Source organism: Ixodes scapularis, unplaced genomic scaffold, assembly GCF_016920785.2.
Source record: "Ixodes scapularis isolate PalLabHiFi unplaced genomic scaffold, ASM1692078v2 PGA_scaffold10__122_contigs__length_95168666, whole genome shotgun sequence".
In the NCBI taxonomy this organism is placed as follows: Eukaryota; Metazoa; Arthropoda; class Arachnida; order Ixodida; family Ixodidae; genus Ixodes; species Ixodes scapularis.
In genome coordinates this window covers 42,552,422-42,568,716 of record NW_024609836.1, presented here as the reverse complement: position 1 = coordinate 42,568,716, position 16,295 = coordinate 42,552,422, and positions in this window count along the sequence as shown.

Genomic DNA, 16,295 nt, shown 5'->3' with positions numbered 1-16,295 from the left:
TATTTGTTGCAATACTTCTCCAAGGATAACCAAAAGAGGCAGAATACAAAATATTGGCGTAATTACGACAATTCTTTAAAAAATATGGCTTGCGGTCATTGGTTCCCAGTGTCGGTCGACGTCCCGCTAATGAATTTAAAATTGTTAATTAAATATTTCCTTAAAAATGATACTCTCACAATACGATTATGTATTTTTCCACACACTACAGCGCACTATAGCAAATAGAACTCACTCCTTACACACGAAAAATAAAGCTAAGTTCAAACAAACCGCGCTGACTGACAACTCGTTTTTTGTATATACTTTGTCTTCTACCTTTTGCACTACCGAATTTCCCGATTCACGCACATTGATCTCCTAGACGCCTACATTTTTTTTATCTTTTCCTGTCAGGTGTAAAGATGGTGTACTAATACAGTTTTTATGCTTCCTGGCGGTATGTTCGGCTTCGATAATTTCTCGAGTTAATTGGTTTCTGTTATTACCTAAAATTGTACAGGATGGCAGGTGAACGTCGCACCCACAATCACGGCAGTGTATGCTTAGATGGCCAGAGTTAGCTCTGGTGCTGTTGTTTTTTGTGTTCACGGAGCCTACCATTAAGGTATCGTCCAGTCTGCCCTATGTACACTTTTCCGCACAGAAGGGTAAATGAGTACACCACTTCCTCGGCGAACTCAACGAAGCTGTTCTGATGTTGTTTGGTAAACCTTAGTGTTCGGTGAGAATTAGGCGAGTTGACTTGTTTCCTAGATCTCAGGCTCAATTTCCAACACACTCATATATGCTGTAAGTATGAGCCAAGGGGTAAAAAACCAAGCCTTCTGTTCAATTCGACACACTCTAAGCTGGTAAAACGAGGAATCATAAAATTATGCCTAAACAACTGTCTTCAAAAATCCTGCGAGCACTCTCTTTCAGTAAGCTTTGATGCGCAAATTTCAAGAGTGACATCCGCCGGATATACCATTTCGTTATTAACATTGATTGGAGAGAGCATCTTAAAAACAGAAAAAAAATAAGGGAACACCTGTCACACCAAGAGACAGAGACAGAACCACGAGACCTGTCGTTCTTTCCTACTTCCACAGGTTTTCCCATGGCATCAAGAAAATCGCTAACATGTTCAACATCAACGTCGTCTTCTCTGCACCTAATAATCTTGCCAACTTGTGCAAACAAGTCAACTCGCCTAATTCTCATCGAACAGTAAGCTGTACCAAACAACAGCAGAACAGCTTTGTTGAGTACGCCGAGGAAGTTGTGTACTCATTTCCCCTTTCGTGCGGGAAAGTGTACATAGGTCAGACTGGATGATGCCTTAATGATGGGCTTTGTGAACATAAAAACAACAGCACCAGAGCTAACTCTGGCCTTCTAGGCATACACTGCCGTGATTGTGGGTGCGACGTTCACCTGCCATCCTGTACAATTTTAGGTAGGAATAGTAACCAATTAACTAGAAAAATTATCGAAGCTGAACATATCGCCAGAAATTATAAAAACTGTATTAGTACACCATCTTTACACCTGACAGAAAAAGATAAAAAAAGTTTTAGGCGTCTAGGAGATCGGTGCGCGTGATTCGGGAAATTCGGTAGTGGAAGAGGTAGAAGAAGAGAAAGTATATATAAAAACGGGTTGTTAGTCAGCGCGGTTTTTTTTAATTTTGCTTTATTTTTCGTGTGTAAGGAGTGAGTGTTATTTGCTATAGTGCGCTGTAGTGTGTGTAAAAATGAGCAACCAACTCGCCCAAGCTTCTACGTTAACGTACGATTATGTATAGAGTATCAGAGCGGAATTCAATGGAACAATCTAATAGTTATTCATCTTGTGTTTTAATTAACGTTGACACCCCAGGATTCGAAAACAGATCAAGCAATACCTTGAAATGGCTTCGGACTATTTGGGCTTGTACACATAACGATGCCCTACTAAGGGACAATCATATAAATCATCATAAACAATTAAGCACTCAACCCGAAATAAAAATAAGAAAATCTTTTTCCTTTATTTCTTGTTTCTTGGTCTGCAATTTAGCTAGAAAAAAATGCACTAATTTTGTTGTTTTAATGCGTCTCTAGATGTCAGTAAAACTTTAGTTGAGGCTAGTTAATACATATTGAATAAAATGTAAAAAAGACGAACTGAAACAGGACGAAAGAAGACACAGGTACGACATGAACAAGCGCCAACATCCAACTGATTTAACATGAACAGAACGTAAGGGCGCGAGTGAGCTGGTGTATATCAAACTTTTTTGTGAAAAACCCGAGACTCAGATATTGACAGACGACGACAAGGAAGAGAAGGAGAACATCTCAAACACAGCTAAACCTTTATTGAGAACAGAACTCTTTATATGGGGTTGAAAAAAATGAAGGAAAAGGAATCCTTGCCATCACCTTTCTCAACAAAAGCTACAACACCGGCCCTCTAACAATGGGCTCAAACCAACGAACCATCTGACGGCACCAAACACGACACACCAAATAGACAAAAAAAAAGTTGGGAAAATTACAAACTGCATTGGACCCTTCAGTGAGGGATTCAGCTCTACGACTACACAAAGGGGGCAAAAAGAAACGTAACAAGACTAGGTTAAAAAATATATATATTTTGGTAGAATATGCTGTTGGGCTAGTTGGTTCATCTTAGTAAAACATACAAAATAGCGCAAAAAATACAAGGACAAGAAGAATAGAGGACAGGCGCTATTAGACGAAATAGTTTAGTAGGGTACGTTGTTGGGCTAGTTGGTTCATCTTAGTAAAACATATAAAATAGCGCAAAAAAGACAAGGACAAGAAGTATACAGGACAGGCGCTATTAGAAGAAATAGTTTAGTAGGGTACGTTGGTTGGGCTAGTTGGTTCATCTTAGTAAAACATATAAAATAGCGCAAAAAAGACAAGGACAAGAAGTATACAGGATAGGCGCTACTAGACGAAATAGTTTAATAGGGTACGTTGGTTGGGCTAGATGGTTCATCTTAGTAAAATATATAAAATAGCGCAAAAAAGACAAAGACAAGAAGTATACAGGACAGCCGCTATTAGAAGAAATGGTTTAATAGGGTACGTTGGTTGGGCTAGTTGGTTCATCTTAGTAAAACATATAAAATAGGGCAAAAAAGACAAGGACAAGAAGTATACAGGACAGGCGCTATTAGACGAAATAGTTTAGTAGGGTACGTTGTTGGGCTAGTTGGTTCATCTTAGTAAAACATATAAAATAGCGCAAAAAAGACAAGGACAAGAAGTATACAGGACAGGCGCTATTAGAAGAAATAGTTTAGTAGGGTACGTTGGTTGGGCTAGTTGGTTCATCTTAGTAAAACATATAAAATAGCGCAAAAATGACAAGGACAAGAAGTATACAGGACAGGCGCTATTAGAAGAAATAGTTTAGTAGGGTACGTTGGTTGGGCTACTGGTTCATCTAAGTAAAACATATAAAATAGCGCAAAAAAGACAAGGACAAGAAGAATAAAGGACAGGCGCTATTAGACGAAATAGTTTAGTAGGGTACGTTGGTTGGGCTAGTTGGTTCATCTTAGTAAAACATATAAAATAGCGCAAAAAAGACAAGGACAAGAAGTATACAGGATAGGCGCTATTAGACGAAATAGTTTAGTAGGGTACGTTGGTTCGGCTAGTTGGTTCATCTTAGTAAAACATATAAAATAGCGCAAAAAAGACAAGGTCAAGAAGAATACAGGACAGGCGCTATTAGACGAAATACTTCAGTAGGGTACGTTGGTTGGGCTAGTAGATTCATCTTAGTAAAACATATAAAATAGCGCAAAAAAGACAAGGACAAGAAGTATACAGGACAGGCGCTATTAGACGAAATAGTTTAGTAGGGTACGTACGTTGGTTGGGCTAGTTGGTTCATCTTAATAAAACAAATAGCGCAAAAGAGACAAGGACAAGAAGTATACAGGACAGGCGCTATTAGACGAAATAGTTTAGTAGGGTACGTTGGTTGGGCTAGTTGGTTCATCTTAGTAAAACATATAAAATAGCGCAAAAAATACAAGGACAAGAAGTATACAGGACGGGCGCTATTAGAAGAAATAGTTTAGTAGGGTACGTTGGTTGGGCTAGTTGGTTCATCTTAGTAAAACATATAAAATAGCGCAAGAATGACAAGGACAGGAAGTATACAGGACAGGCGCTATTAGACGAAATAGTTTAATAGGGTACGCTGGTTGGGCTAGATGGTTCATCTTAGTAAAATATATAAAATAGCGCAAAAACGACAAGGACAAGAAGTATACAGGACAGGCGCTATTAGAAGAAATAGTTTAGTAGGGTACGTTGGTTGGGCTAGTTGGTTCATCTTAGTAAAACATATAAAATAGCGCAAGAATGACAAGGACAGGAAGTATACAGGACAGGCGCTATTAGACGAAATAGTTTAATAGGGTACGCAGGTTGGGCTAGATGGTTCATCTTTGTAAAATATATAAAATAGCGCAAAAAAGACAAGGACAAGAAGTATACAGGACAGGCGCTATTAGAAGAAATAGTTTAGTAGGGTACGTTGGTTGGGTTAGTTGGTTCATCTTAGTAAAACATATAAAATAGCGCAAAAAAGACAAGGACAAGAAGTGTACAGGACAGGCGCTATTAGAAGAAATAGTTTAGTAGGGTATGTTGGGGGGGGGGGGGGGGGGGGGTCAGGCTAGTTGGTTCATCTTAGTAAAACATATAAAATAGCCTAAAAAGACAAGGGCAAAAAGTATACAGGACAGGCGCTAACTTTCAGCTAGTTTTTTTTCAGCAAAAGTGAACACGACAGGCAAAGCAACACCATTTAAAAGTTGATTAATTTTTTACCCGATCACTCAAAAACTGAAATTCATTACAATGAAGTACAATAGAAGTGTCGCTGACAGATGCCGTCCCACTTTTGGTGACAAAGAAAGCTTCCAATAGCTCTCGAGAACCGTCTCTCGGCTTCTCCCTAGTATCCTGATCTGCTGAAGTCGCGGAACACAGCCACACGTGTTGCAATGTATTGGCAAATGCGAGCCATATTTATTTATTACTGATAATGCGTGGTCCCGTGCTTGGTCATTGATACACCGCCCCGTCTGGCCGATGTATACCTTTTCACAACTCAGTGGGATTTCGTAGACCACACCCACTGTGCAGTCCACGTAAGGGGTGACGTGTCTCTTATCACATGGTGCTTTTGCCTTCTCATCAGAAATGCGGGCGCACAACCCAGCCAACTTCTTTGGGGCAGAGAAGACTACGGGAACATCGTGCGTGCTTCCAACTTTCTCCAGATTGTGGGCAACCTTGTGGATGTACGGAATAACTTATGGTCTTTTTGTTCTCTGCCTCGTTGGGAATGGCGGAGATGCCGAGCCGCTTCGCCCGATAAAAACAGTCTGCTAAGCAACCAAATGCACTCAGAGAACTTAGAAACGGACACCGCGGTGCCCTGTTATGCGCATGATTATCTTGCCATTCTTGTTCCATGGAGAAAATATCTATTTCTGACACAAAAAAAAAGAAACAAAACATGCGTAAATTGCGAAGCGCATCTGCCCACTTGCAGTTCGCGGATACGCGTGTTGGAATATGAGGAGGCCGTCCCCACCGTCTTCCAGTCACTACCTTATCGTGTCCTTGGTGCACTCGATCGTGTGTTTGCGTGTGTGCGTGTGCTTCGCGGGCTGGACTCCATCAACCCTAAGCTGAGAATGTAGAGGAAGCTAAGAAGCTCGGTGAACCAATTGCAGGTCTATTTTTAATCACGTGATCACGCTCTCTCCCTAAAGCACGCGCAGACAGCGGTGCAGGTGACGACTGGTCCGGCCAGCGCGTAGCTCCCCCGGCACTGTCAGCTTAGGAATGCGCAGTGTCCTCCACCCTCAAGGACGCCGAGTCCTCTTCGCTCACAAAGGAGCGTTTTGGAGAGATTAGTGACGGCGTGGGGAAAACGGGAGGGGAACTGTTCTCTCAATACCCTCTCTCGCCCTTTCCGAAGCAGTTCCGAGGCCGTCGTTGTATAACTTGTTCTTGCTTTATTGCACGAGAAGACGCCTGCGTCCTGCAGTGTAAAAAGATAAGAAATCAGTGGCGGCAAAATAAACAGGCCTAACTTCACGTCTGCCTCCTTCGGATTTTCTGTCAATCTCGTTCTTCTTCTCCCGATCACAGATGTTAGCGCTTACGATTTGCCACGCTCCAGTCCCGGCTTTGAATCCCTGATTTACATGAGGTGGAGGCGTTCAAGCCGTCACAATCACGCGTAAACAGCTGACGCATCCGACCAGATCCAACTCGACGGCCCCGCCGTTCGGCCAGTCCGGCGACCTTTACGCGCATGTGCACCGCAGAGTTAAAAGAAATGACGTATCGTGCTTTGTCAACTTCCGCCAATATCCCTGAAATCCCACGGATCAAGTTCGGCGGGATTGGAGGCCCTCCACGGGGCGGGCGATGCCACAAATCTACGAGTGGAAGATGACCACCTTGAGCCGGATCTGCCAACGGAATATGCTCGCTCCATTAGGGCGTTTTTGAAGCGCTCAGCCCTACAAGAGAAATTCACCGTTACCATCTATCACGTTGCCCGCCTATCCGGAGTGCAGGAATCACTGTCGACATTAAATACTCTATAGGCTGAGCTCTGAGTTTGGAGAAGTCGGACGAACAAAACAACAGTAAGGGCCAAACCCGGCTTGCTGGAAACAGCGTCTCAGCAAAACTGGAGCAAAAAAAGCACTGTCGAAGGAAGTGCACGAGCTGCGCGAGACTCAATCAACGTCTCATGACGCTCGCGCACCCTACTTTTTGCAGTGCTTTCTTTCACCCAGTCTCAGCTGAGACGCTGATTCCAGCAAGCTGGCACAGGTGTCTTACCTCCGCATCAATTTATTTTAGAATGCCGTGGTGTTGTCTCCCAGCATATTCAACTTTAATATATACAAAATAACAAAAACGTATTCGCTGGAAAGTGCTTTCATTATAGAAAAGTAAACATGAAAAAAAAAGCCGGTATGCCTTTCTGAGGCCTTATACTTGGTGAAAAACTGAGCCGATTAATCGAATAGTTTATTAGAGGACAATGAATGATGAAGCTCTATTTTATTTTGGTATTTATAGTTGATAAGTGTAAGAGAGAAGGGACAGTGGACTGAAGATGGAAGGTTAGGGAATATTTAAATGTACAGTGGTATAAGGTAGGAACAGGTGGAGATGTGGCCTCTGAAACCCTTCACCTGAATCCTGTCCCCTTTTCTGTTTCTTTCAAAACCCTGTATTCACAACCCTGCGTGGGATCCCATCAAGTTCCTGCCCAGTTCACTGCTTTCAGAGATGAATTCTGGCATTAATTTTTGTTTTAATGTTTCTTGAATCGAAATTATTAATACATGTATTGACGGTGCATTTTGCATTGCATTGTTTTATATTTACCTGAATGTAATATCGACTTGAGATTTCCTAGAGCAGTGGTCAGCAACCAGCGGCTCGCGAAGAAGTATCGTGCGGCCCCCAGCCTCCCAGCGCCACCACCCCCCCCCCCCCCCCCGCCCCCCCACCCAAACGCGGTCAGCTAAAAAAGAAAAAAAAAGAAGATAAAGTTGACTTATTCGCTGCCCGTTGCCTGCCTCAGAAATAACACGCCTGGGTGTTGTTGCTCATATTCATCTTTATATTGTATTAACTACCAGCAATCACTGTGTGCCAAAGTGATACGCTTGGAGTCCGTGATGAAGGTAGTCGAAACTACCATCAATTTTAATCGCAGTCACGGCCTGAACCATCGTCAATTTCACCAGTTCTTGTCGGAAACAGGCTGAGTAGGGGGATGTCCCGTACCACACAGAAGTTCGATGGCTCAGCAGAGGAAGAGCAGAGGAAGAGTTTTGTGACGTTTCTTTGAGCTTCGTGATGAGATCGCAGTGTTTCTTCGTGGAAAAGGGAAACCTCTCAAAGAGCTTGCTGATCATGATTGAGTGTGGGAGTTGGCACTCCTGGTTGACATTTCTCAGCACCTGAATGACCTGAATGTAAACTTACGAGGGAAGGGGAAACTCGTGTGCAGGATGCTCGCAGACGTGAGATCTTTTGAGATGAAGCCGAGTCTCTTCCAAAAAACCAAGCTAGAGAGTCTAATTTTCATCATTTCCTTGCTGCAAGATTTTCGCAGGCGAGACAGGAACTCCACTTCCCACGAAAAGACTCTGCGAAATCTTGCGCGAATTGAAAAGTGAGTTTGAAGTTAGGTTTGCGAAGTTTACAAAGCGCTCGAGCGACATTTGTTTATTTCAAAATTCATTTATTGCAGATCTTAGCCAAGTTCGAGAGTGTTACCAAATAGAGCTGGCCGATCTGCAAACAGATAATGATTTGAAGAGCGCATTTGCAGCAAACGACCTTGTTACATTTTATGCTAGCCTTGCGGATTTCTGTCCTGCCTGTTCGTTTCTGTCTTGTTATGTTCTAATTTTCCGTGTCTTTTGCGCTCTTGTGCTCTAAACCCTGCGGATTCTACATTCATGAATCTTAAGAAACACGCAGCCACCATGATTCCACAGTGTTCGGGAGCACATATGTCTGCAAACAGACTTTTTCACGAGTGAAGTGCATAAAATTCAACTTACGCTCACAAATGATTGACGAAAACCTCCACAATGTTTTGCGACTCGCAGTTGGTAGCTTGAATGTGGATGTCCGTAGTTTGGAAAACGAAGTTCAACACCAGGAGTCTCACTGAGAGGAGTCTCCAGGTTTTTGTGGAAATGTTGTACCTCTTGTTAGTCGTGAAATAAAGAAACTGTTCATTTTTTGATTTATGTACGTCAATGTGAGTTCGTGCGAGTGCTTTTTTTCCTTTTTTTTATTCTGGCCTTGGCTTTGCGGCGACTCGGCCCGCTGCGGAAAAAGGTTGCCGACCAGTGTTTTGGAGTGAATGTGGCTTGTATACTATAGTTTTCCCTTCAGATGTATATATAGTGTTTTATTAAACACCATAAATACATCTGAAGAAAAAAAGCTGCTTGACTGCTAACATGTTTGCCGAATGTAGTACAACCAACGCCTAAAATTGGATGGCAAAATTGAAATACTCAGGGCATATGTTTGGGAGTATTTGATACGCCAATGATTAAACTTTGATGCCATATTGGTTTAAAACCCGCATCGAATAGTGGTCCAATGATGGCTTAGGTGGTAGTTAAATTGGGGACCAACGTTGGCCTAAGTGTTGGCTAAAGGCGGTCCAACGATGGCATGAATGATAGTCTATTATTGTTTGAATCGTGGTCGAACATTGGCATTAGTGAATGGTCCAACATTGGATTGAGTAGGGCTTTCGAGAAAACCTACCTGAAGCCACTATTGGAGTCAAGTGCTGCCAGTGGTGGGCCGATGTTGGTCCAAGAATGGCGTCCTGCCTGGGGACCTTCTTTCGGGAAAGGAAGGTGAACCCTGAGAATTCGTCTTCTAGAAGTTATTAAGCTTCTCTGAATTGCACTGGCAATTCCTGTAACTTCCTGCATGACCAGAAGGTCTTTCTCGTGCCTCTGAGAGTTAAGACTTACCTACGCTCTACAATGGGAGAGGTTACACTAAACCGTACCGCCTTGTTCTATTGCCGCAAGGACCTTGATCGCCTAGTATACCAAGATATTGTAGCAAACAATTTCATTGGGTAAACAGTTGTCAGAGAAAACACATTTCATTTTGCGAACTAGGACTAACTTTTACACCTTCCCAAGGATATTTTCCAAAGGTTTGTTCATTCATGAATCCCATTCCATCGATCGTGCGCTCATTTATCATATGTTTCTAACACGCGGCCGATTTGACTTTTAGTACTTTGTTTTCATCTATATGTATAAAGCAGTATCACAAAAAAATTGCTATGTTTGTGCTCATTTTGTACATTGTTCAATGCGCGTGTAAAAAGCCATTGTGAAGTAGTGACAATTTGAACTTCTTTGCTAAACTGCGATTTGTTCTTCAAGTCTTTATGCATGTAAAATATCAGTCAAAAGTTTAATATATTTTTCATAATGTCCTTTAGTTGTTAATCATACTTGAGAATATATATATATATATATATATATATCACCATGCCGTGTGTCACCTCTTTCTCGTTTACAGACATTGTATAACAGCATTGTGCCACCTCAAGTTGACATCACCACACCCCTGCCCACATTTCGCTGTCAGTTGGACGAACTTTTCGTCACTTCATAGCGCGTCAGTGTATATGCATATCTATTTCTTTTTAATGAGTAGGAATTTTGTTTAAGAGTTTTTTTTTTTTTATTGTACGAGTTGGTGTACCTAAGAGAAGGCCGCTCGGCCGTTTTAGGGCACCCGAAAAATAAAGATTATTATTATTATTATTATTATTATTATATATATATATATATATATATCTATATATATATATCAAAGAATCAAAGTTTTCTGGAACCCGCCGAAAGCCAAAAAACGGCGGAGCCAGGACTTTGATTCTTTGATTCAATAGATTAAGTACGGTTCATTCATCTCCACATATTCGTTTATATATATATATATATATATATATATATATATAAAGAGCTGAAGGTTTACGAATGCTTCCGTTCATATATAGTTTACAATAAGGTGCCCAAATACAGAAGCTGTGGGATGTATAAAATATAAAATTTAATTTAATGCCGAAAAACGCGACAGAAAACAGCAGAGTAAAGTGCCGAAAAAAAGTTGTATTAGCTTACACGAACAGTAAAGGCTAAGTACGAGAACACTAAATACGCGGTGAGTACTCTTATAAATGACGGTATAAAAGTCAAAATTAAAAAAAAACAAGAATTTACAAAATTTAAATTTCTAAATAGAAAATAGCATCAAGAATTAAAAATGAAAAATAATAAAATGAGATATTCTGGCGTCCGTCGACGTTTCGACCGTGGCAATGTCTTCTTCAGGACGTCCTGAAGAAGATCATGTCACTGTCGAAACGTCGACGGACGCCAGGCCCGTTTATTTATATTTTTATTTTTAATAATTTATTTTATTTTCCATTTAAAATATTTTTTTTTGTGTAAATTCTTGTGTTTAACTTTGACTTCTATTCCGTTTCTTTTTAGCAAAAACGCTACATCGAATTTGCTTTAAGTGCATTATCGGCGTATCGAGCGTTCTTGTGTCTAGCCTTGATTATTCTAGCACACTAATAAAACTTTTTTTGCGGCAATTTACTCTTTGTTGTGTGACTGTTTTCGCTATTAAATTAGATTTTTTTTTAAACATCCCACTGCTGCGTTTTTTGTGCACCGTACTTTTGGATACATATATACAGGGTGTTTTTTTAACTGCACCAAATTAAAAAAAAGAGAACAGCTGCGTTAGGGCACTGTTAGTTATGCCATTAGCATACCCGACCTGACGCCCACTAGGAACAAAGTATTTTTGGCAATTAGGCGGCTAATTAACGAAGATTTCTTAATTACCTTTTTAATTATTGTTTTCAGAGGGCCTGTTACATTACAAAATTGAAGCCCAACCTTAATATGCTCCAACCCCAAAGCGAAATAAAGGCACAAAAAATTTCTGCGCGCGTTTCTGGCTAAATTATTTCATTCCCGCATGCTCTCTCAAACCGAAACTGACCAGAACAAGAGCGTCAATGGCGTCGATATCTTCGCCCTCGCTTGGCATCACAGCAGTGACGTCACCTGTGGTGCAGGCACTGCCGTCAGCGCTTTTGCAATACGGTGCTCTTTTCTTAGAGTTTTGCTTACCGCGGCAGGTTAAATCACGCTGTCCCAGCGGACATCGTGATGCTACCCTTTCCTTTCGTTGATATGATAGAAGCTGCTCTGAAGACTTGTACCAATGGTGCTACAAAGCGACGAACGCTGCGTCACTTGCTCCTCTGTTGTAAAACACACAGGTTTGCGCCCATATGTTTGGAAGGACGAAGGCTACAAATAACACAGGCGCTATGCGATTCAAACTGCTGTGCCTTTCTTTCTCTGACAGTGGCAGGAAACACATCTGAATGGCGTCGATCATTGAAACAAGGCTTTCGGTTGAAGAAAAAACGGACATGGTGATCGCATATTTAACTATGCAAAAGAATTCTCGTCATGCTGCGTAACTTTAGGCCGCTTAGCACCCAGGTCGCTTCGTTCCTGCCCACACTTCTTTCATACGCGTTTTCAACAAGTTTGCATCAAGTGTCACGGTGGTGAGTGGGTGAAGACAGAAACAATATGTCCTTAGCCGCGAATTCAAGACTGACGTTCCCGCGTACGTAACAGCTAAGCCTGAAGCAAGCGTGCGCGAAATTGCGAGGTCTTCTTGGACAACGATCTCTACAGTGTGGAAAGTGCTTGTGAAGCATTGCATGCATCCGGTTCACGTTAGTCTGCACCGAGAGCTACATGGCAGTGACTTCGAACGACTACAGGACTTTTGCAATTGGGTCCTGATTGAAATGGACCGGGATCCTGGATTCTTGAAAAAAAAATATTTGGAGTGAGGCTCAATTCTGCAGAAATTCAACGGTGAACCTCCACAATGCCCATTACTGGGCAAGCTTAAATCCTCGTTGGCTCCGTCAGCACAATCATCAAGTGAGATGGTCTATTAACGTATGGTGTGGAATATTTAATGATAAAATCATTGGCCCATATTTCTTTCACGGCACACTGAACGAAAAACTATACACGGAGAGAATCCTTGAGGGAGTCGTGGAAGAGTTTATTGCCGGCCTGCCTCTCAACGCGCTGAAGGAGACGTGGTTTTAACAGGACGGCGCTCCACCGCATTCTTCTTCGCGTGCTGTTCGATTTCTACACCGAACTTTTCCAGAGCAGTGGATTGGACGCAGTGGTCCAGTTCCGTGGCCGGCACGATCGCCAGATTTGAGCTCGTTAGATTTTTTTTTTTTTGGGTTGTTATGTGAAGAATGAAGTCTACGCCACGGAATCCACCAGCGTCGACAACCTGAAACAAAGAATTGTCGCCGCCTGTGCCGCAGTTCAGCCTGAAATGCTCGAGCGCGTGTTGTGTTTCATGCGGAGCCGACTGATGATGTGCGTTTCTGTAGATGGACTTCAATTCGAGCACTTGTTTTGAACGCAACTGTTTCCAACTTCACAAAGTGGCCTGGCGGCGGCAAACGCTGGCTGGCTTATCACATGCCCAAATCACTTACCTGCCAACCTTTTTTTTTTTTTCTTTTTATGTACCAAAATGCGCTAAGCCATATTTTTGCCTGCTTTTTTCGACGAACTAAAAGGTTTCCGAAGGAAATACGGGTGCTGTGAAAACTGCTAATTTGGGGCTCTAAGTTAGACGTCAGCGTGTTGGTAAACTAAATAATACTGAAAGAATAAGTAGAGGGACGGACGGTGGAATAAACAGAGAGCTAGGCGGACAGAGGCACGAAAGCACGAAAGATGCGTTGTTCTGTCCGTTACTCTGTTTATTATTTCAGTATTATTTGAGGCTCTAAGTGCGGCAGTAAAAATTAGTTCTCAACAGTGCCCTGTTTGAGCTGCACTTGAAAAAGCGCCGATGCCGTGTTCACACTGTGCTGACGCGCACAGCACATGACTACCGTAACGTGATCCAGAACGCAGTGCAAGGCTCCTTCCTCATTTATTAAGAGCCCATAAAATATAGAACAAAGAAAAATTATTTTGTTACACGCTGCAATAATTTAACTGCCAGAGGAGCCAACGAGTTATTACACAAGCATGATTACTTTGTTCTTTAAAAAAAAAAAAAAAGCTGGCTAGTTTAATGCATCAAAAAGCAAGAACTTAGAAATAAAGCCGCGGTGGCAGATAATAGGTAGCAGAAGTCTCTAGCATTGAAAAAATATTTTTCCCAAATAAAACGCAGGAAGCTCTCTAACGTTGCCGGCCGTTGGTAATGCATGCAACAGCATTTATCGTACCAACGAAAGCGTCGCGTCGCCCGCAGATCAAGAGAGGGCTATGACACAGCACAGTTGACGCCGACCGCAGACGCCTAAATTACACCTGCCGCGGTAAGCAAAACACTAAGGAGAGAGCAACGTACTGTAAAAGCGCTGACGGCAGTGCCTGCATCACAGGTGACGTCACTGCTGTGATGCCAAGCGAGGGCGAAGATATCGACGTGATTGACGCTCTTGTTTTGGTCAGTTTCGGTTTCAAAGAGCCTGGGGGAATGAAATAATTTAGCCAAAAACGCGCCCAGAAATTGTTTGTGCCTTTACTTCGCTGTGAGGTTGGAGCATATTAAGGTTGGGCTTCAATGTCGTAAATGGAATAGGCCCTCTGAAAACAATAATTAAAAAGTTAATTAAAAGATCTCCGTTAATTAGTCGCCTAGTTGCAGAAAATACTTATATATATATACAGGGTGTTTCTTCAGCCTTTCAGATTTGTTTAAAAATGCCGTAAAAGCTACACTAATGCGGTTTGTGCAGGTGAGTTATACGGCCAAGAGGACATAGTATTGGGGGATAGTCCCGACTATTAGTCGGCTATTTAAGTAAACTTTGTTAACTATATTTTTAATTAGCGCAAATAGACATATCGTTCCAATTATAAACTTGCCGAGCATCATCGAAAACCACTAAATCAATTATTTTTAGAAGGATATAAGGCCGTGGCAGCATTGTACGGCGTTCTGTAAAAAGGCTTCATTTGGACGCGTTTCTAGATTTCGGTTTCTTATCGGAGCGCATCTTTGCGCCCGCAATCCTGCTACCTGCTGGTTGCGGCGCGAGGCCACTCCCTCATCTAACTCATAGAATGGAAGGAAGTAGGGCGCACGTGGGTTGCGCGTCTCAAGCATTGGGGAGTAGGACCGCGGGCGCGTAGATGCGCTCCGATAAGAAACCGAAATCTAGAAACGCGTCCAAATTGAGCGTTTCTACAGAACTCAGTAAAATGCTGCCTCGACATTATATTCTAAATAGAGTTGATTTAGTGGTCCTTGGTGATGCTCAGCAAGTTACTAATTGGACCTATATGTCGATTTGTAATAATTAAAAAGTTTATTAACAAATTCTACTTAATCAGCTGAATGATATTTGCGACTATATCCCTATACAATGTCCCCTTGGCCGTATAACTCACCTGCACAAGTCGCATAAGTGTAACTTGTTTTGAACAAATCTAGAAACTAGAAATAAAAATTGCTTGTTTCCTTTATGTGTGTGTTGTCAAGATAGTGATCTATTACTTTTTTCTTGTTTTGTTTGATATTACTGTGAGTGAAAGTGCTAAGACAAATGTAATGAAGTAACAAGCCGAAGCGTTTTATTAGATGTGTGAGAAGGGTAATTTGGAAAGCACTAAACATTTGTTCAATGTGTTGTTTCTTTGGTGTTACATGCTGTTATTCAGTGTTAAAACAATAATTTTTGAATTTTTACGTAATTTATGTGCCCGCTTCATAAAGAATGCACCCAGCATGCGGAAATAAAATCTTCAGAGCTTGCTCACTGAAGGACAGATTTATTTTGTGTACCATTCGCGACGCAATTATAGCATGATGCACCTGTCATCCTCCTCCTCCCCCCCCCCTTCCACCCGCCCCACCTCGAGCCACATTCTAGGTCTGCCCCCCCCCCCCCCCCCTCCTCCAGGAAAAATGGAAACACTACGCCTCTGGTCCCATTAGGCCATGAATTAATAGCAGCGATTTATATAGAGAAATAATTTTCAAAGCTATTTAAAAAATATTTGCAAGGTCGAACGTTACTGAAATTATCCAGGGTATTGAAGCTATAACGTCACAATCACTGAAGCGATACCAAAAAGTGTCCACAGCAGAAAATCTCCAGTGTGCTATCGTGTGTCCAGTTGTTCACAGGTTTCTGTAATGGATTACCGGTGCTGAGTGAGACTCACTGGCAGTCGGGATGACGCAAAATATTGATGATTTTCATCACGTGTTTCTGAACCCCATATGTTTTCGGTTTAAGACCGCCAGGCGCTGTGAATGTCTGATTTGCTCAAGAAAGCTGGTGAGCGAACCTAGCGCTACAGCTTTCTGTTCTATCCGCTAGATGCCATCAATTTCGCTGGAGTGTGCTATAAGAACGACATAATGAGCCTGGGAGAGCGTGACGACCGCTTAATTAAATTTAGAAGGGTCGTGGCTTCTGCGTTTAAAAGGATCAAGGCCATAAAAAAGCAATGTTACTTTAAGCTTAAAACAATACTTACGATATATTTGTATTGGTACCATTTATTGTGTGATTGCAACGTGGTGGTCTTTCGATATTTAGATTATTATCAAACTGACACATTCATGAGAGAA